The sequence below is a fragment of the Xiphophorus couchianus genome, chromosome 23, assembly GCF_001444195.1.
Source record: "Xiphophorus couchianus chromosome 23, X_couchianus-1.0, whole genome shotgun sequence".
Lineage (NCBI taxonomy): Eukaryota > Metazoa > Chordata > Actinopteri > Cyprinodontiformes > Poeciliidae > Xiphophorus > Xiphophorus couchianus.
The window spans coordinates 14,526,465-14,549,853 of NC_040250.1; the positions used below are offsets into that span (position 1 = coordinate 14,526,465).

General features: G+C 37.3%; 1 long non-coding RNA gene across 1 annotated transcript in view; it reads left to right on the top strand.

The window, feature by feature from the left end:
* Positions 1-21,245, top strand: part of LOC114139400 (uncharacterized) — a 33,355-nt gene extending 12,110 nt beyond the window's left edge. The window contains exons 4-5 of the long non-coding RNA XR_003594436.1: positions 19,245-19,322; positions 21,155-21,245. This is a non-coding gene — a long non-coding RNA (uncharacterized LOC114139400). The remainder of the gene's footprint in view (positions 1-19,244; positions 19,323-21,154) is intronic.
* Positions 21,246-23,389: the final 2,144 nt, after the last annotated feature.

Consider the following 23,389-nt stretch of genomic DNA (forward strand, 5'->3'; position numbering starts at 1 on the left):
TGAGAACCCATTAGTCTAGTTGATGGTTGAAATTGAAGTCAGTCAAAGTCTATTTATATAACATATTTCATGTGCAAAGCAACACAATTTGCTTTCCATCAAAAGACAAAAACATCAATAAAGTGCAAATGCAAAAACACATTTGCTTTTTCATAAAACAAGGTAATAAAATTTACAAATATGCATCTACACCTGCATGCACCCCCACCCCTCACACACAACAATATTTATCAAAACAAGACTATAAATACTTTCTTTCAACAATTAGATCAGCATATTTTTAAAAAATTTACCATAGGCTTGTGACGACAGTTTATTACACCTATTATATACTGAGAAGCAAGACCTTATTTAGGTTTGTATACAAGTAATAAGACTTTAAAAATGATTCTTGTTTCTTTAGGTAACCAGTGCAAAGGTTGGAGAGATGGAGTTATATGTTCATATCTCTTAGTGCCTGCGAGAATGCAGAAAACTGCATTTTGTTTTAACCGTATTCTATGTATTGGACATTTGGAGAAGGAAGCGAAGAGGCCATTAGAGTTATACAGGACAAATAAATGCATACTTTAGTATTTCATTCATTTTTTGATAAGAAAATGAATGAAAGATAAGAAAATAATAAATGACAGATTTGGTTATACAGTTATTTTGATGATTACTTATTGAGGCGCTTGACATTTGGATCAAATTTCTTGTTCTCTATTTGCAATTCGTAGACAGTAAGCTGAGATGTTTTGTCTGAGGTTTTACACCAAAGAGTTTACTGTTAAGTCTTTGCTCAACTGTAAGAAATTGTCCGACCTCCACGTTTAAGAATAGAATAGCCTTTACTGTCCCAGAAGCAGAATTCCCACTTTTTTGTGCAAACCCATAATCCTCAGATATATAGGTTTGCACAAAAATTACCTAACTAAAAACTGTCTTCCTGTTAGATAAGCTTCATCAATGCTGGTCACATGGCAATCAAATGCCACCGATGACTGTTTGAAAGTTGAAAAACATACCATTACGATTGTTGGACATGCGTATCGGCCTGATTCAAAGCTGAGAGATGGAGCTTCATCCAGTCTGCACTACCAGCCAAAATCTGCTGATGTTGCACCAACCAGAGCTAAGAAATGTCCAAACATTGCTAGCCAGGCATGCTCTTTGCTGTTCAATTTGTTTGTAGGTCTTGAGCTGAGGAGGAGATTCTGAATGTAGATGTCACTACCAGTCTCTTGAAGAGTAAACAATCCCCTGAAAAGTGCTGTGACCTGTTTTGGGACTTGTGTTGACCGAACCACATTCAGAGCTAACGAGCAGTTAGCAGTTTCTAACAAGAGCTGAGCCAGCTGAGTGCCAAAGTTCATCTCACCCATCGAAGATCTATTCACAGTAGGTTTTCCCTGGCCAGAAAGAATAGATTAGAATGATGAATTAAGTGTTTTGTGTATTTTAATGGTGTTTCCAGTGGTCTAAGTGGGTGCTTACTCTTCTTGTGGGTCAGGTGAGATGCGTTGTGGTTTGTCAGCCACTCCATAAAGAGCTTCATCTTAGGGGTGTCAAGTCCCTTTTACCACAGGCCTTAATTTGCAGTGATCTTGTTTGTATTGTGCACATTTTGGCAGCTTATTGTGAATAGCACTGTGTGAGCAATTGTTAGTGAATGGTTAAAAAGAAGTCGTTTTTTGTGTGTTCACAGTGGAAGCTGGTAGGGGTTCTCTGCCATTTTTATTCCAGACCTTTTTCTCCTGTTTTGAGGATAGCCTAGGAGCTCAGCTTCCAAAGCCTTATCGAGCAGACATTTATGAACAATAATTAACACTGGATTATGTAGCTATTTTCTGAATAATCAACTTAGTAATTTTAACATAAATTACTAGTTTTATAAATATTTGCCCTGAGCAACTATTTATAGTTGTTCATAGCCCAAACTATGCAGCCTGGGAATAGTTTTTGCTATGCTTCAATGTATTGACAGACTCTTTGGAGTACGTTTTGGGGTTTTCTGGTAGCATACTAGTTAGAAAAAGGGAAAGTGTGATGATGAGAAAAAAGATACTTCAAGAATATCACAACTAGCCAACCAGTACACATGCTGTTGGTGCACATTAAAGCAATATTTTTATAGTATTTTTTTCATGATGCATCAGTGTCTCAAATTCCTTAAAAGAAAGTTGTGTGCAAAGTAGTTTAGGTTGGAAATTATACCATTACAGCTGTGCAAATCATACCTTTGTCATACCCATCACTGGTATGCATGAGTACCAAATCATATTCTGATAAGACCATTTAAGTTTCTACTTTTTTTAGCTATGAATACACTTAACAAAATAAGAAACACTTTGTTCTTTTATGAAAGTCAAAAAATGATTGTACCTTCCCATATATATCCTGAAGTCAGGTCAATTCTTGTGTGCCTCCTACAAACCAACTCCCTGTCATCCACACACAAAGTTTTGAAGGCAGTCAGACACCCACAAGATTTTATTACTGTGCTGTGTGGAAATATGTTCAAGAAACCTGATTCAGCAAGATGCAAGAGATCGAAAGTATATAAACTAAGGTAAACAAAGTTAATTTCATCATCCAGCATTTCACTGGCTATAGCAAATGTCATATATTTGTTGAGGAATCAAAACTGAAGAAAAATAAAACGTTTCTGATAATGTCAGAACAATTAAGAAAATGTGTTTTAAGACATCAATTTGGAAAAACAAAAATGTTTTTGCAAATTATATGAACTATAGGAGTAAGCAAATACAAACATAAATAGATTAACAGGCTAAAGGATGCGTTATATCAGAATAAATTATCTACAGATTACCTACAACTTGTGATCCCTAAGTTACAGTCACCAGGAATAAATTACAGAAAATCATGGAATAGATTTACATTATCTATATGTCAAAAAAACAAGAAGTTTCTGAAACCAACATCAACCACACTCTATAGATCTAAATTAAAAATGTCTTTGAATATTGCATGTTTTATGCATGCTGACAGAAAATGAATATCATATATTGCATCACAGCCTTGTAGGATTTTATAAAACTGTGAGCAATTACACGTGACTACAAACTGTAGGATTTTGGAATTAAAATTGCAGATTAATGTTGTCACCACACAGAACCGAATTATGAAACCTTGTCTAACCCAAAACACTTTTAGTTAGTGTAGCGACAGACCAACACTCTGAGTTGCTACATTTAATCTTTACAGTTATGTTTATATATTACATACACAAAAAGTCATAATGTTCAATTTACTTAGTCAATATAGGCAGTTAAAACTGATAAAAGCTTCAGTAGAATGATTTTAGTTCTTTCCTTTTGACACTGAGAGTGAAATAATATTGTAATATGACAGACAGAAAGCCCCAAAAAGTTATTACTTAATAATACTCTTTAATTGTGAAAGTCGTTGTAAAGAGAAAAAAAATTATCATTTTATATTGACAAAGTAACTTCAATGGACATATTACAGTTTTGCAGATACGCGAAGGAGAACTGATAATGACTTGTTATAAATCAACATCTCACAAAATGTGGCTCTGTCTCTTGATGAGGGTCGAACGGACAAAATCACACATTAGATCAACCAAGAGACAGCAGGAGCTGAGTTTCCTCTCTGACTCTAATGCAAGTCATTTTTTTAAAAATGACTTGCATTAAGGAATGTCCAACAATTTACTCATTGGACGGATGAATACATTCAATTTGTCAGTGTATTGTTGTCATTATAGCTTACACTGCAGCCTTCAGGTAGACAAAGGATAGGACAGCTACTGCTCAGCGTCTAACAATGCAATGCCCTCCTGCAGTGTGGATGAAGTGCTTTCTCTATTTCTCCCTCTCTTCTGATTTCTATCTTTCTACCTGTATGTTATATCCATAAAGCAGGGGCACATGCACGACTGCATTTTGCACATCTGTACATAAACCAGAAAGGACTTGAATGTGTAGATCACGAAGATGCGATCCAGCCACTGTCACAGCTGTCGGCTGAATCCCTTAGGGAGCGCTCCACCAGCCACCCAGTAAAAAAGTGCCACAGCACATCTGGGACTCAGCAGGTGCTCTGTAGTCCCATGATAGATTGTTGTTTGTTAGTAAATCTTTGGGCTTGTGTCCTTGTACAACTCTGTGGAACTTTCTTTAATTTTGTCAAATAATAGAACAGTTTAATAGACTGGTTTAAACAACAGCATTTTTAAAAGTCCTTCATGCGTGAGTAGAAAAAATACCAGAAAAATTGATGTCTTATCATGATTCTGTGCTGCCATGTGCAAGCATCTTCAGAGATAAGAAACTCAAGCATAATTACAAAGATTACTTTGATTTCAGCAAACTCTAAAACGTGTCTGTATTTCTTAATAGGAATTTTTTTTCTTCTAAGAGTCACTGACCCCTTTATCACAAAAACCATCAGAATGTTCGTGACAATATCAGTGATAAAATGCTTGATTGAGCAATTGTGAAAGTTAATTTCGTACTCAAAATATATGAAGAAATCACCCAAAGAGAGTCTTGGTGTACATAAAAGGATGGCAATTTACTGGTAGCATACAGATAGTAATGAGCATGATTTCCACAGCGAGTAACAAAACACAAAGGCAATATTAACTGGTATCCAGTCTCTTCAGGTTCCATAATCTATTAAAGATAAAATGCTGAAGAATCAAAAGTGTTTGCTGGAGTGAAATGCAAGACTTATTCCTAACAAGAACGCGCAACTTAAGTTTTAATTTAGGAAATCTTTCAATGTGAAATTTATTTAAAAGATTCAGATTTTTTTGTCCGTCTTTGATACATCATTTCAATGTATCACAAGCTTACTTTCAAAAAAACAGATACTTTCAAAATAAATGTTTAATAGTATGTTTTAAGTAAAAAATCAGAGCTGAAACAAACAAAAGCTATTCTGTTTTTCTCAAAATAATTTTTTCCTCTTTTATCTTTCAAGGAATACATGGTGTCTGTCTTTAGGCTTAACATGACAGATTTACACATAAGTGGGTCATTTACAAGCCAGGCCATCCCATTCTGAGGCACAGCAAAAGCAGCAAGAGCATGCGAAAGTATGAAAATAGCTAAGCGGATTTTGAGCTGCGCTCCTCCACCTCTTGGTCTCAGAAAAACAGTGTATTTTTTGTGCATCTGATCCCTCTTTTCTCTTCAACTTGTCTGGGCTTTGATTTCTTGACACATTCCCTCACCGCTTTTTTGCTTCAATGCGCTGCGCGCTGTGTTGTTTCCCCGTCTTCTTGTTTCTGTCGCCTATCTCATCCCACGTGTGCTTCCAGGCAACGCAAGGCTCACAGACTGCTTTCCATAAAGATAACATTGCTCTGTTAAACAGATGGAGTGTACATGTTCTTTCAGTCATAAGCATAGGCTTAGATACACCAAGAGATAGAGGAGATTTTTTAGAGCATCTTGAATTTTTTAACAAACATATATTCAAAATACTACTACTACTTTTTGGGCATTTGTACATTGCATGTTTGAGAAGTTTTGCTTCTATTTTCTTAGACAGATGTGAAATTGCAACACAAAAGAGAGATTCTTTACCTTTAATCGTTATCACAATTAATTTGATAATAGAAGTATGGCCATTCTGCATAAAGGTTAATCGCTGTTGCATGTGCCAAAGAAATCGCTTTGTAAGCCTTTTCAAACTACATATTAGCTGCTGTTTTTTTTTTTTTCCAGACCAGCTTTGTTTGTCATCTGTTCCTCAGTTTCTTGGGGCATGATGTGTTGCTCTTAATGATTTTGAGTACTTCATATTGTCAGACATACTATTTAGTAGATCTTTGATTAATGGGTCTGACAGTAATCACCGAGATGTGGCCAGTTGAAGTCATAAGTTGAACTTGGGTTTCTAAAAAAAATGTGAGTAATCACAAATTAGCTTGGATATGTTTTTTTTTCTTTATTTAAAAAATATTATTGGTAATTAGCATTTTTATTAAGTCTTGTTATCTTTTTCAGATACTAAAAGTTTTAGCTTAAACAGACAAGTGTGGAAAAAAAAATAAAAATTGGAAGAAAATTGTACAGGTCAAATACATTTTCAGAATACTGGGAAACAAAATACAATAAATATAATATTTTCTTGATCTTTAGTACAATAAAGATCACATTTCTGTGTAGATACATGAAAAACCCTGTTTGGAGAAATTAAGTTACAAGTGAATTTAATCTAAAACAGCATTTTTTACAGTTTATACAAGCGATACATATGGAGGCAAACTAACCACACAGTCTTGTCCTAAATCCATGCTGTCATAGCATTTTTATTCCACTCTGGTAGCTGTAACTTAATTCTGAATTCCCTGTCAAACATTTTGTGTTGATGAATCTCCTAGTTATTCTTAGATCAATATGAGGGTAAGGTGGTGGGTGAAAAACCTTTTATAATCCTCGCCCTCAGCAAACCTTTGCACACAGGCCAATTTCACTCTGGTTTTATCATTTGAGCCTGACAGTTTGCCGCTTGTTGAGTGGACCAAATCCATATTGTTTGATACCACTCTTGGCTCACGCCCATAATGTATTCCAATCAAAGTTGCAGCAGCATGTTTTTAGTGTCAGTGGAGAACCTCGCTTGTTTGTGCACTTGTAAGATCTCCGCATAGAATATCAATGTGGGCGGCAGTAGGGCAAGTGCTGATCAATTCCCACCATCATGACAAATGTTGCAGGAGCGTTTGCAGTAGCAGGAAATATTACATTTTTAATGTTACTGTTGAATTTTGAGATAATGAGTAATTTAGGAATCAGAATAACTTGTACAATTCTCTTTCAGTCATGTTAGCTGTGGTGTGTAATCTGAAAAATGTACTTTTATCTACATATTTTTGAAGTTGTGATATGTCTTTTAAGGTTAATTGAGAGACCAGGATCAAGAAGGGGTGTAAAGTTACACTAGAGCAAATCTGGATTTTTAATGCCACCCGGACTACGTTCAGATGGTTAGACGTCCTGGACTCACCTGTGATAGTCAACAGAAAATCCTAAATGCCAACTGGACTAACAGAGTCCACGTGCAAATCTAGATGCCATCATTTTGAAGAAAAGGGCTTTCACTATGAAGCCAAATGCTGTTGCTTTCTATGGCTACTGTGGCTATAAAGAGAAACTGGTGAATGACTTTGAGTTTTAATTCATATGGACATCAAAGCATGGGCTGCAACATAAATCATCATCTCAATATGAGATAGCCCATTGATAATATTGCAAAGGACTGTGATGCAATATTTGTCAAACCTTATTTGCACTTTACATGCTCATATGTTGTTCAGTCTATTGGATGTCTCACTGCATCATGCCTCGTGTCATGCCTTCCTGACACAAGGCATGATGCTTTAGATTGTAAAGGTCATAGAGTGGGCTCAGTCTGATTTCATAATGTCATACAACCCTACTCCTAAGTGTTGATTTACTGAAATTAAGGGGGACGTGTCTCTGTTTGTTGAGAACAAACTGCTATTCTCAGGGAATACAGCATAAATTTACATTTATTAAGTTAAACACACAGTGGGATGAGCCAGAAAGTGGAAAAAATGCCACTTTCTGGCTAATAATAAGCCTCACCACAACATACCAGAGCAACACCTGCATTACTGGGTGGCAAGGCCCCTGTCTGTTTATTCAATCATTGATTGCAAAGAAATCATCAAGATACTTGAATTCTCATCCTGACTATGAACTGCTTTACTGTGTGCTAAAGATTATGGGTTGAAGAAGCCAGAAGAACTACATTATTTGTAAAAAGTAAATGTTGCAGGTTTTATTTGCTGTTTCCCTAATTTATATCAGTTAAATAATAAAGAAAAAACTCTCAGAAGAGAAAATCATTACTAAGTTAGTGTTTCTAACTTAGTAACTTCTAAAAGTGAAAATGAAATGTTATTTGTTGCTAAATAAAAATAAAAATTAGTTCAAAACACATGAATAAAGTTACAGGTCAGAGAAATTGCAGTCACTTCTGAAAATAGCATAACAGAGTCAAAACACAGGCACTGCGGATGTTGAAGATGACAGCCAGTTTACTACTTGAAGCAGCAAAATGAGTTTTAAATATTTCAATAATCCAGATGGGACACAGTGGGCTAATATGGTGCAAGATGGAAACAGCAGTGGTTATGCAGAGCAGAAGCAAAATAACAAAAATCTAAATAAATAAAGATCCAGATTTACAATCAGTGAGCGAAGTTTCTTATGTATTATTATGTGACTCCTTCATGTTGTCTAGGCAAGTAACTTTGATTCAGAATCTCTGCACCACCTGTCAAACATGGGTAAATGAAGGAAGCATTAAAGAGAAAAGAGAATGAGCCTCGCTCTTTGGAGATTCAAATCAGCATTTACAACATTTTCTTCTGTCGCACGTCACATTAAATAACAACTGCCGCTGCGCTATCTCGCCACGTCAGATTGCTCCATCCTCGTCCGTCTTGCACAGAGCATTTGCAATTTGCGTTGACAGGTTGGCAAGTCTTCAAGAAGTTGCATTGAACATCATTGGGACATCTTGTTAGGGTTTCTTTTTTTTTTCTTTCTTTTTCTTCTTCAACTGAATCCCATCTCACAGGTTGCAGGAGACAGAAGCAATCTTAAAAAGCTTCTCTTAGGCTGCAAAAAGCAGCATCAAATGAGTGAAGGGTCAGTGCACCAACACTTAGAGGGAAGCCTCAGGGACATGTATAAAATTGGATCTGCCATTTTCTGAAAAATGTGCTGTTGATTTGATACTTTTTGGGTCTGGATTTTGTTCCTGAGGACGTCCATAATACTTGATGAAGATAAATTACATGTGCCTCCCTCTATAGTAAAGGAAAGGAACAGAAAGCAATAGGGTCACTTTCATCTTTTTTTATGTATTTAAAAAGGAATGTCCATACTGTAAATTGGGGTCCACAAAAGAGCCCACGAAGGTTTTCAAGTATTCGTGGATTATTTTAATGTCCCAGGACAGTTTGGGAAATGTCTGTGAACTTGCATCAGTATTTCTTAAAGCCTGACATCAAAGGGAAAAACCCTTGAATTTGTGATGTCACTGGGGTTTAAAGTGCTGATTTGTGGGTGCTGACTGTCTGCAACTATGCAAAGCTTTCAACAAAAAATTAAAATTCTGTCCCTCTGAAGCAGTTTAAGCATCATTTGAAAGTAAACTCAAAAATAAGTTGGAATCAAAGTCAGAGCATGCTTTCAACACAACTTTCCAAGGGCAAAAGAATAACACACTGTTCTTGAAATGTGTTTCCTTTCCTCTTTAAACTCACAGTTATAAACTCTGTTTGTTTGCTGCTGTGTGGAGTTGACAAGTACAGAGCTTTCTTTAAACTTGTCCAGTGAAAGTCAATGGGGGTTAAATTAAAGAGAGACGGCGCCCTTATGATATGCCGAGCTAAGACCGATTTACTCTTCAGAAAACGATATTTATATCCATGTTGAATAAGCCAGAGAGTTCACAAGTAAAAGCATATTTTTTTGCCGTCTGTGTGTATAATTTTCACTGCTGATGTGTTTGAGTGTGAGCCCATGTCTGTAGCTGTTGGCTGACAGCCTTATTGGCATTTTCTACGGTGATTTCTATGAGCTTACTCTATTAGAATCACAGAGGGCTTCCATCTAGTCAGCAGCCGCCTGCATGCAAAAACAGTGTCCCTGGAGCCTCTGTTTACCAACCAAGTCGGATTTGCTGCTCTCTAACACAGCCAGGCTAAAGCTCAGCTACCCAGCAACAGCAAGCCCTTCCACTGCCCCCCATCCCTCTTTCGCTTCTCGCCCCGGAACCAACAACCCATCCCCACTACACACAAACGCAACCCCCCCATCCCCACTCTCACCCGCTGGGCCTTGAGGCTTTCATTTTGTTGCTCATCCTTAGTCTACTTTCACCAGAATCTGTTTTAAAACTTTCCCAACTGCAGGCTTTTTATGTAAATGCTGTTGCACAAAAAAAAAAAGTGAAGCTTTGGTTACAAATCAAATCCACATTCTTCTATACAGAAAAAAAGTGACACTTCAAACAGAATTGTTTAGGTCCCCAAATAAAATTGAAGCAGGATTGGACTGTTGTTTTGACAAAAGCGAAAGTAGGGATTTCAACAACCTGTCAATAAACATTGAATTCAGCCCCTTAGCCTCTGTGAAAACGTCTTTCTTTCTTTCTTTTTTAAAGAGAAGGAAAAAATATATTTGTGTATGTTTTATTGCATATATTCAAAGCATTTTTTATGTTAAATCAAATCTACAAACTCTGACTTTGACATTTCTTTATCTCTCTCAAAAAAAAATAGAACACGAAGAAAAGAGTTGCTGGCACTAAAGCTCCATAATAATAAATGATTAAACAAATGTGAAACTACAGTATATGTTGGGCACAGTTACAACTAAAAGTAAGTTTAGACAGAAAATTTGCGGTTTACAAATTTGACTGATTCTGTGTTTTTAGATCTCTTTTCCTGGGTAAGTTGTGTGAGATGCTAAAACATTTATTGATGAAATGTTTATCATAGAACTTTAAAGGCTTCTATGAGAAAAAAAAATTAACTGGTGGTGTTTGAAAAGTTTAGAAACTGTCTTTTGACAATTTCCTCCATTGTTTTTAAAAAGCATTGTTCATCACTAATTTGCTCCAAGATTGTATTCAAAGTTACCTCTAGGTTACATTTTTGATCCAGTCTTTTGTTCAAAACAGTGTTTTCATGTCAGACTATCGTTTAGCTGAGAGGCAACCAATTATGCTTCCCAGTTGGCATGACACAACTCTATTGTACCAATCGCCTTCTTTTCTCGTCAATGGACAAAATAACTTCAACACAGTCCCCTCTAATATTTTCTAATCCTGGTATGTACATCAGTCTGACCTTCATGTTTTTTCTATTTTTTTGTTTCATGCAGACCCCCGTCATATTTATAAGCTGCCTTATATTATCAAGCTTTCTACTGGTGGCCGGTCTGTTGAATCCTCTTTAAGAGATGGTCTTGGGCCATCGCCTGGAAGTTGTGCCCTGAAGTACTATATTTTTCTGCAATCTTTCTGGTAGCAACATCCTTGTCTTTGAGTTTGTTATTTGTGTAAAACAATGAGGACAGCATGTGTTTTACTGCAGTAACAAAGTTTGAGAAAGAAAATTATCACAAATCCCACTTCTTTTTAAATCAAACATTCTGGTCTTCTAATTTAATCATGTCTAATTAAAAGTTTCTCTTGAGCTAACATTGATGGAAGCAATATTTTTGGCATTATTAGAATAGATTTTCTGATTAAGTATTTTTTTAACTTTCTTCAAATTAGAAAGTCTTAATTTCTTACAAAACAAAACAAACAAATACACTAACATCTATCAATCTTAAAACTTATAACCTTAGTAACTTTGAAGAATCCCCAGTTGACCCTCCAGAACATGCTGTATTCATTCCTTTGTCTATTTAAATTATTTAAAATTTGTGTTGGACTCTTTCCCAGGCGCAAACTGAATTTGAGTGCAAAAATAACAGTGAACCATCTAAAAATAAAAGATGTTTTATCCTGATATGATACAAAAGAACATTTATCAAATAAACACATAGAATCAGTAAAAGTGGAACAAATTGCTGCTAAACTCAACAGAAAGCTTTGTTTATCATTTCTTTTTGGCAGCTTGTATTTAGCGTTTAACTTGACAGACAGCACAAACTTGGCTCTGTGTTTCCACACTGTGGCCTTTCTGTTTGCCCTCATTATAAAGGTTTGACCTGCCAACATTCAGAAAACAATATGAAGTAAACATAAATAGTCAGCTAGCAATATGGATGGCAAAAAAACAATTATGAAAACAGGTTGGTGCTGATAACATCATTTTGTTTTTATTTTTTATTTTTTTCTCATGTTTTTTTCTCTTTTTTTGTTTTGATTGTTTTTTTGCAAGAGGAATACTTTGAATTTACTCAGAGCTGCTAACTTGGCATTCACAACTGGCAGATTTCCATAACCCTGGTAAAGTATTGCCAGTCGTCTTATCAAAAAATCAGACAGTTGTGAGTTTGCATATGCTTCTTTAACTGCCTGGCACCAACTGTTTGTGTGACACTATCAGGAAGAAATTATTTTTTATCTGAACAATAAACATCTGCTTGATGGCTTTCTCATTCACCTCCGGAGCTGTTTTTCATTTAGCATTAAGTCTGTCACCAGAACACATCTGAGTCACTGACTGCCACTTCCAGCTTCAGTCTGTAGGTTTTCCAGACGTGTAATCAATACAACATTTTCTTTCTGATGGACACACATTGCGGACAGAAGGATTCTTTTCACAAAGACTACAGCTGATTGAGCAGCGCTTGGACTGCTAATGTGACTGATAGACTGACACATCTTTACAGGAAGTTACTCTTTGATCTATCATGGCCGCCTCAAGCTGAAAGCACTGTATTTACACAGTATCTTACCCTCAGTTTTTTTTTCCACCCCTTTCTACACTCAGGAAAAATCTTGGCTGTATTTCCTTTTTCAAAATTACTGCCGTTCAATGATTAGGGAAGAAAAAAGTTCAATAATTAAGGTTTGTGTAATTGGCATTGAGTCTGACAATAAAGAGGCTTAGTACATAATAACAACCCAACACAGAAAGCATTCTTAAAGTAAGGAATAGGCAGTGTTTTAGTGACTCATTAGCTGCAGCATCTGCTGTCTGGTGAAGGAAAAAGCAACACCATATACAGTACCTGGAAACTGCACTGAAACATTCAGAAAAAATTCTGAAATTGCAAACTGTTGAGCCTTTAATCGTTGTTGTTGGCCAAGCCTTGTGGGTGATATAAATACTGTATAAGCAACCGTATTTATATCACCCACTTCTTATCCTGTATTGCACAGGATAATAAGTTTTTTTTTTTTGCATATAAACCGCTATGGCTGCTACACACAGAGAGAAGCTGAGAAGACATTTTGCATTTTTGAAAATCATCTGAAAGCTGATCAATTAGAAACAAGAAACGTTTTGGGAGCAGTTTGAGCAGTGCTCAGCAAAAGTCTCATTGTATGCTAACAAAATACCCCTCACGCTATTACCCTACATCATCATTTTGATTTTCTTTTCATGTTGATAACACTAAATTCTGTCTCCACCTTCTTATTATCACAGCTGAAATCAAAACTTGTCACAAAAGGCAACTCAGATCCCATCTCTTGCCCATTCTGATTCTCTGCTTTTACTTCAGCTAGTCTTCTTCACCATGTCTATATGCCACCCAGCATTAAGTTACTTTCATTTTAACAAGAGTGTACATTATTTGCATTATTGATGCTTTCCTCTGAATAATGCTTCCTTCTATGGAATGACACATATTACTGGAATGTGAGCTAAATGCTTTCATGATGTCAAAGCCTGATAAGATGGAAGTTGTGGGAACTATGGTAGTTCTTTTGTGGAGGAAAACAGCTGTGTTGAATAATTCATTCTAAAGTTAATGATCATTAGTGGATGAGCATGATTTTTCCTGTGCTCCTTGTTTATCTGCCAATTTATAAAGCACATTGTAAACAACCCTGGCTAGACCAAAGTGCTGCACAGCAAAGTCAGAATATAAAGACAAATGTCCATGATTTATATATATATATATATATATATATATATATATATATATATATGTTTAATAGAAAATAAAAAAAAAAGGTCAGTTCGAAGAAGACAAAAATATCTTGGCTACACCAGGAAGTCAAGTCATTTTAGAAATAAAAGCCATTAAAAAGTATGATTTTATGAGTTGTTTTTTTTTAAACTATCTAAAGTCTGATTTTTTAATTTGCCTTGGCAGCACAATAAACTGACATTAATCTATGCCAAAGTGTGTGTATTGTCAGTATCTGACAGTTTTCTATAACTCGTATCTACATCTGGAACAGAAATTCTATGCATTTGGCTCAACACATTAATTGCTTCCTCCCTGCATTATGTTCATAAAGTTCCAGATTTGTACTATATATCCTGGCATTATTTATATACCATGCAGCTCTTACTGTATTATGCTTCCATATATTTTTTTCAAGGTGTTTAACAATTTCTTTTCAAATGTTTATAAACACAGTGACAAAGGCATTTTTTTAAAATGTAAATTTTATAATGTCAGAATTTTTTTACTGTAAGTGATTTTTAAACTGCCATTATTATTATTATTATTATTATTATTATTATTATTATTATTATTATTATTATTATTATTATTATTATTATGTGCGTGCTGAGAAACCAGTCTTCTAGTATATAAAGTATAAAGATTTACATATCTAGTAATGGTTTTAGTGTTTCACTCTGCATGCATCAATTACTGTTTTAAACTATCATTCAAGGTTGGATTATACAGCATAATATATCTGATATTTTTTCACTTCCAAGTACACAGAGAGATGACTCTTCCAATTTGCTCATGGACTTTAATTATAGGGACCAACCATCACATCCAGTGAAGGATAGCCTTACAGATGGCAGCAGTGGCCCTGAAGGGAGGTATCTAGCACAACAAAAGTCTCCATTCTGCCGTTGGTGCAGACAGATTTTATTCATTTGATCATCAGTGTCATGGCAGTGGCATGTAGCCTGTTGCCCTCTCTCCATTTTGCTACAATCTATTCCTCTCCATCTTCAGTTCTGTCACCTTCCTGCCAGTTTCCAATGTCACAATAATTCTGTCTACAGTTTTAAAAACTTTTTTTTTCTGTAACAGAAGGAAACAAGGTTAAAAGTTTAGACATGGATACATATTAAAAAAATTATATTTTATTTGGTTCACAGAAAAAAACCCATTAATTTAGTCAAAATTTCAATCTAGGCGACAAGTCAAGGAAATGATTTGCATTTGACATGATAGTTCAGTCACTTTGCACTTTGTAATTAGAGTGCTTGTTTTTAACTCTTTGTTTAACAACCTCTCACAGCCCTTAACACTTTATACATTTATAGACATTTACTTATCTACAAGCTTGTTCTGTTACATACACTCTTAGATAAATGAGACATGAGTGGCAATTTTGGCATTCAATGTCTTCTGTATGTGGACCATCCACTTCTCCTCCCATCAAAGCAAACCTCTTGTGTGTTAAATATAGAAAACCAAGAGCAGCGATAATGATGATGAACACGTGGATCAAAATAAATATTGCAAAAAGAAAACTAATAGAAAGAATATGCTCAATGCCATCTTCTATGTTGCCTGTAATATCAGCACTAGAGGTTTAGTGCTGCTTATTGAAACTACATTTTAATACTAAAATATATATAAATATATATTTATATACTAAAATATAGCTTGTGCTCATGTAAGTTGAGGCTACTCATGTTCTGGTCTTGCAGTGACAGGTGACCCTTATCTTCCTCTCAGTTTAAACAATGTCGAAGAAAACTTGGATCGCTCTGATTCTTCTACAGGAACCTTCGCTGGATGAACTGTCGGTTCTTCAGGATGTGGAATGGTTCTTTAGGGAAGATGGGCTGAGACAGAAGGCCTCAAAAAAAAAAAATCAAATTCTGGCTGTTCAGCAGAGCAAAGCAAAAAGCATAAGCATCATGACGCTTTATCCGTAATCATAATCCTTTTCCATTTTAATCCATCAGTTTGTGACAGGAGTTCTTCTTTAGCATAATCCAATTTCTTCACGGCCCTCCCAGTCCAAAGCCTTGAAGTTGTTCTTTGAACGGCAACCTTCCTGTAATAGTGGCCAGTCTAATATAGGATGGCATGGTGCTTGATTCTCTGGCCATCTTCTTGTAATGTTCTGGTTCACTGTAGCTAAGAACTGGCTTGAGCACTGCTTCCTCATGGACCCCTTTCTTCATCAGTAGTACTGTGTTGAAGTTCAGTACTTACTTTACAAAATCTCGGGCGTTGAATCTCAGCTTGATCACCGTAGTTGCAGGCCGATCTTGAGCTTTAATCCAAACTCTCTGCCCTGTTTTCAGTGACACTTCAAGCTGCAACTTACCTTTTCCTTCCTAAGCAAAAAGGAGAAGTGTCTTCGCCTCCCTGCTTTCTGTGACGTGAACGGAGTTCCTCTGCAGGGGAAGACCTGCTCTTCTAGCAGTTGTCACGGTGTCCATCAGCACCAAGAGGTACTTCTCACCTCTCTTTCCTGTTGTCCCCATTGGCTCTGCTACATCCATGCAGACTGAACCCCATGGGACTGTGCTCTTGATGAACAAACCTTCCATCCGCTGCCCTGGGTGCCCTGGGTAGCTGTGCAGAAAGCTGATGCAGTTCTGTTGAGGTCTCCTCATTTTCCAAAGGATCTGGACGGCCGGCTTCCTCCGGTTTCTTCCCCAGATTTTCCTCCTCGAAGTGATCATCCATCACTCCGTCTCTCTGTCGGTTCGAGTTGTCTATCCCCCAAAGCCTCTCTTTAGCCTTCGAGCAGGGATGGGTCTAGACTATGTTGGCTACTAGCTTCACTGTCTGGATCCGGTCATTTATCCTCAGTAGAAGCTTTCCCTCACCTGTATGCTATACAGTTACTGCAAGGGTTGTGACTGACGGCCTTATCAGTCACCATTAACTCTATTCCCTAAGAGTTAACAAACCAAGTGAGCTATTCAGATCCTCACATCTGTTTTCACTGACTTGGCACATAGGGCCCTCCTACTCCGTTAGACTGGGCCCCACGTTGGGCGCCACTTGTTGTTGCGCAACACCCCCCCCCTCCTTTCTGTCTCTACTCTCTCACTCTCGTACTTCCTCTTCTGAGAGGGGAGATGTGCTACCAGCTCTCCGTCTAACGGGTCCGTTGAGTTTCCTAAATCTGCTGGGATTTACCCTGTCCAGAACTGAAGTAAACTCTGTTTAAGCTGGTTTCGAGAAACGATTCGCCTGGTTATCTGACGGCCTACATCCAGGTGTCCCACCCTTCTTCCCCCTGTGAATTAGCCAGACTGAGCAGCCTACAGCCAACTAGTTTCACAGAGCACACCTGTTAACGGTCGCTCGTTCTCTATTTTACAACTTGCATTTGTTATTGAACCAGGTAGGTTTTAGTGACTCGGGCGAGTCCCAAGGATGAGGTTTTAAATATGGGCTACCAGCAACCTAAAAACATTTTCCACTTTTTCCTCTCCAGAATCAAACATCACAGCTATTTTACAACCATCAAAGAACTTTAAGGCGACTCATTAACTGAATGTCCACAACATCTTTTAGATTTTCTTTATGCTAAATATTTTATTAGTAAGGCATTTTTGCAAGGGTCAGTACAGCTTAATTCAGTAGCAGAAATAATCAAATAAGTAAAATCAATCATCTAGTCTATCTTTCCCTACTGCTGATACTGAGTACTAAAAAAGGGAACCTTAGAGAGAGACGGACGGAGTTTGGCGCCTCGAACCCCAGACCTGGCACGACGACGAAGAAGGTGTGGCAGCAGGAGGAAGATGTTGATCGGCGAAGGCCAGGATCTCCGCAGGTCCGATGAGCTTCTTCTCCGCATGGATGCTGAGGTCACACAGGACTTGGTGCTGGCAGGAAAAAAGGCACCAGTTCTTCTTCCTTGCCTTTGTCTTCATCTTTGTCTTTGGGGTCAGAACCCAGCCGATGAGAGAAGTGCGATTCGAAGCCACAGATTGTGGGCCAGACGGGTTGGTCTCCATGTGCAGGACAGTCTCCGGCTCCGTGGCCCCGGCTCTTCTTCAGCTGCAGAGTTCTTTGTCCATCTCGATCTTGGCTCGAAGCTGCCCGGAGGATCCAACGAACGGTTCATCTTTTGCACCCACCTTATATAGGGTTCATCTGTCTGCTTAGACAGATGATCTCATATCCGTCACTGTCTTAAGAGACATCATGTCATGATGTCTGTGCCAATGTCTCAGGGCTGCTCAACCTCCTGTTTCCATATAAGGTGCTGATCATCTCTGCTCTCCTGTTAGTTCCCCTTTTTCCCTTCCTGTCACCTTTCACCTACCATCTACCTCCAACATATCAGTGATGTTTAATTGCAGTTTTACAACCTTTTACACCATTTCAAGTTCAATGTCAAAATCACATTTATATCACATTTATTTTCTTTAGCTTCTCTGATTTAGCATTCATTTATAATTTTATAACCATAACTTATTAATTATTCTTATTATAATCTTAATGTGAGTTATTACAGATGTTTTCTGAAAAGAAACCAAGAATAATCTATTATTCTAATTATTTGATACCAAAGTTACATTTGCTTGTTTTTCTTATAAGTGTTCTCACAAATATAAGTGTAAGTATTATTACAAGTAAATCAATATTAATATAAGTATTTTACTTTGAATCTTATCAAATTACTCAAAATGTTTAGATTTAATTTTTTAAAACTTTCATGCTTTAAAATAGTCTCAGCTATTTTTATAAATCTGCAGGCTGGAAACTTCCTCTTTTTCCAGGAAACCTGCTTTTCCTGTTTAATGACTCTCTCTGACTGACTATGATTTCTTATGATTAGATAGAAAAAAGGGCTGCACAGTGGCGCAGTTGGTAGCACTGTTGCCTTGCAGCAAGAAGGTCCTGGGTTCGATTCCCGGCCGGGGTCTTTCTGCATGGAGTTTGCATGTTCTCCCTGTGCGTGCGTGGGTTCTCTCCGGGTACTCCGGCTTCCTCCCACAGTCCAAAAACATGACTGTCAGGTCAATTGGTTTCTCTAAATTCTCCCTAGGTGTGAGTGTGTGTGTGCATGGTTGTTTGTCCTGTGTGTCTCTGTGTTGCCCTGCGACAGACTGGCGACCTGTCCAGGGTGTACCCCGCCTCTCGCCCGGAACGTAGCTGGAGGTGGGCACCAGCAACCCTCCCGACCCCATTAGGGACAAGGGTGACCAGAAAATGGATGGATGGAGATAGAAAAAAGTAGAATTAAAGCAAAGTTTGCATGAGACAAAAACAACACACACAACTAGATTTATTTTATTGACACTTAAGTCTACTGTTGGGCCTTGATATCACTTGAGTGATTCATTTTAAAGATAACTTTATTTATTATTACTGTTAAACTAACTTTATTGACACTTAAGTCTACTGTTGGGCCCTGATGTCACTTGAGTGATTCATTTTAAAGATAACTTTATTTATTATTACTGTTAAACTAAAATCTCCAGCATGGGGAAGTGGGATGAGCTCGGATTTTCTTGACAATTGCTGCAGAATCAGAAGAATTGGTCTGAGTTACCATTCTCCATATGTTGCCTTCAGATGGGAGTTGAGGGAATTTGTTGTTGTGTCCTCAAACTAAAAAGTGTTTTTCTTCTTTACCTGCAGCTCTAACTTCTGCCATGAACAGAGGGAGAAAAAGAAGCAGAGACCAGGCTTCTCCATGGGCCGCCCCCTTCCAAAATGGTAGAAAATTATTTTGTAATCTGCAGGGCCTTTTTTTACTGCCTGATTTCTTTTGTGTGATTATTTTTGTCACCTGCAGAAGAAAAAGTTGAATGAGAATATGTTTCATCCACACTGAGTCCTGCGTAAAATGAATTTGCCGTAGTTGTAGATATTTATCAGCTTCAGCTCTGGTGGACAGCGACGAGAACACAACATGCACACAGTCATTTTCTATAAGTGCACTGTACTCAGGTCTGCTACAGTGAACACCTTTCAGTTTTGCTTTTCAGAAAAACAAATTCACCAATTGATCAGTTGAAAGAACTCCCTCTTGATCCAGCTGTTTAGGGCTGATGTCTACAGCCTTAGTCAATGTAAAATAAAAAATGTTCCTAATTATTTCAGAAAGGTATTATCAGAAATTGTTCTCATACAATATGCAGGATGCTGTGCAACGCCTACCCCAGCTCTCAGGCTTGCCCCTGGGAGGTAGCTCTGGCTCTCCGTACAGTGGAGCTGTCAAAACCTTAAAGGTGAACACACAAAGGAATGGATTTAATCACCTTGGTGTAACCCACATAAAGTCAAAAAAATCTCATCTGAACTCTGTGCTTTTGGTGTAACTGTATATACAGTGTATGTTCTCTGTGAGAATATCTCTCCGTTTAATTCTCTGGAGAATGTTTGCTGGTGAATGAATGTCAACAACATAGTGGTCAGTGCTTGCACAACAAGGACACAGCTGTAAAAAGGAGGAAAAAAAACATGCTTGTTGAATGGTTCAGTTGCCCTAAGGTTAAAGTGTTTGACTTTCATGGACAGGTGTTTTCATGAAAATAGCCATGTGAGTTTTTGTCAAAGGTACATGTGTATGTACTGTGGCAGAGAGCGGTCAGATATTTACTCTCAGCTCAAGCAAAGAGAAATTAAGCCTGGTGCATTTTTTATCGAAAATGACATTTGCTGTAGCTTACTTGCTTTATGATTACATTTTGTATAAACAAGACTGAATTGAAGTGAATAAAATTTCACAGTCCTACAACATGATCAAATATTTCTCGATTCACAAGGACTTCAAATGATTTAAACATACTGTCATGACATTGCATAAAAGGTGTTGTTTGCATGCTCAGGCTTCCGGGAACTAAAACATGGCAATTATATAAAGCTGTGAGAACTGATGTTACTGATGCAGTCCTCTAGCAATTTATCTGATTTAGGACTTCAAAAGTAAGCTTCGGTTTCCAGAACATCAAATAATACTTAATAATAATAATAATCCTTGCTATTATGTGGCAGGTTTTTATGTTCCTTTTTAAATGACTGCCTCTTTGTCAGATCGGTCAACCACTGGGAGTCGTGATCCACTAATAAAGCAAGATTATGGGTCTTTTGGAGATAATCTGAAATAACTGTGCAGTCTAACCTCAGACAATAAACAAAAGTATAATACAAATGCTAAATAGGTGTGCAAATCAGAACACTGAGTGCACTCTTCTGGCACCACAAAGTAAATCCTTAGATTCAAAGTATCTTTTCCTTTTTGCCCTGTTGGAACACCAGACTGTGTACTTGGACCGAAGGGGCAAAGATAGCATTCACATGTTGGCAAGTTATGTATTGGTCTCAGTTTAAAACATATCCTAAATGTCTTTGAGCTTTCTTCAGATTCATCAGCTTCTGAACACCTGAGGCAGTGGTCAGCACTGTGTAAACTGAACTTTAAAGTAATTTATGTAAAGTCTGAATTCATAGACTAAAATTAAACTGTTCCTTGTTGTCTCCTGTCTTTAACACGTTATATAATTATAGACTGTTCTGTGCCAATTAACATTTTTATCACTTTGCAGGATTCTGCTTTGTACCAACTCATCACCTTGATCTGACTGCCCCGGTTGAAATTCGACTGGAGGAATCCAACTGAATGGAAGAAACTTGCCATTCTCTCTTTGTGCCTCTAACCACACTCTCTCACAGCTGTCATATATTTAGTTAATTAGCCTCACAATTTTCTTGTAATCACCAGTAATTACTCCCTCCCTGTCTATATATGCTTCCTGTTTTTTTTTTGTCAGATCATCTTCTTGACATTAGCCATTTCCCAGTTGTTATTATTTCTTTTGTCTTTCCCATTTCAAAGTTCATTTTGTTTTTGGCTTTAAGGGTATAAGAGAAGAAGATAGTAGGAGAGTGACTTTTGTTTTGCTGTCCCTCTTTATGCAGTCTGCATACTCTGATTCAGTCAAACCTCTTTGCTGAAATAACCTAGGCATTCACCCACCCTGCTGTGCAACCTCAACTTGTCTTTGAAATTTAATTTAGCTGGATTTCTCACAATTTACTTTTTCTGAAAAAATAAAGTCACAGGGGAGATGACAGCGAGGAAAACCATAAAATCCTCAAATTGTCTCGGATACCAAATAGTATCTACACTCTTACATCTCCTGTAGTGCATACTTTCTTAAATAAAACTTTTTTGTAATTTCGTATATGATCAAGCATGTCTGAAACAACATCCTGCTTGTTTTTGTTGCTCCCACTACTCAAGAAGCCTGGAAAGTTGTGGTTCCGTCACTAATCTGGATAAAACAATAAGATCATAGTTCAAAAAGCCTATAATGACATACTAGGGTGTTGCAGACAGATCCCCATTGGTAATGTGATCAACTTGACTTGTAATGTTGTGGAGTATTTGCTGGCAGTGATCATACTTTTCACATTCTTCTACTATTTAGGAGAATAATGTGTACCAAGGTCTGTGCTTTTGAGCCAGTCTTACAGTTGTTTGTTGTCTTTTGTTATTTTCAGCCTGTCCTCAGTGGGGTTCAGATTAGAACATGGTAGCATACCTAATTTGATCACAAATGAAACCAGGCTACCACAGCGTTTTTGTAGTGTTGAAAACTTCCACAGCACAAGTAGCGTCTGTAGAGCTGAAAACGCAATGTCAAAAGACTGCCGGTCAGTGGGTGGCAGTGGGTGGGGTCACAAGAGTGACCTTATTGCTGATATTGCTCCACGATTTTCCACATTCTCCTGTATTTTTAAAGGTTTTTGTGGCACAAGTGGACTTTATTTGCAGTGTGCTAGATAGGAAATGGGTAGAGAGACAGCTGATGAGATGCAGCAAAAGTACCAGTCAAACACAGAGGGTGGAGTCTAGGATAAACTGTTAGAGACGTTCCATATATGAAATGTCTGCTCTACCTCTGTTCCACCTGACAATTTTTTGTCTCGCTGCTTGTAGCCTACTCTGATTCTCTTTAACTTTGAATTCTAATCATAAAAAGCTGTGTGTGTGTGTGAAAAGTCATGCAACAATCCTCGATGTGTTTCTTGTAGAGAACAAACGATGTCTCTAAAAATAGCTATAAAATTAGCCAAATCCCTTAGAAATATATGATGCTTTAACTTACATTTGAAGATGAGAGTGTTTTCTCCAAGATGACTCTTAAAATACAACAAATGTTTTTGATAACCTAAATACGCAAAGGACCTTTATGCTGTATTTGATTAGATTTTAATTGGGCATTTTATGAACAACCTTGGTCCATTTTACAATCCATTGCTGTTAAATCAAGACACATCAAAATGCATGCCACACATCCTCACCTCACCGTCACCCGCCTTGAGTTTCGGATTAATTGGATAATCATTTAGTACATTTGGCTACTCCTCTTCTGTGACCAAGGTCAGAAAAAGTAAACTCTGCCCTCAGTAAAATGCCGATAGTCCCTCCCACTGTAGCAGAGACATGCTGAAAAGTTTGCATTGCTGATGATTAAACACACTGATTCCCCATCAGGCAATCACTTCATGAACTCCCCTACTTTTTTTTAATATATCTAGATCCAGCAGTCACGTAGAGGAAAAGTTTGCACTATAATTTCTTTATGTGTCTTTATGAACTCAAGCATTCATACCATAATTTCTGACACAAAATAAACCACAGATATACTGGATTTACTTCAGATCTTTGCTAGCCTTTCAAATAGTGATTTTCTCAGGTCCCAAAGCATGTTCAAGATTTATTAAGGTCTACACAAAAAAGTATTTTACAGTATTACTTCTGCAGATGTTCAGAT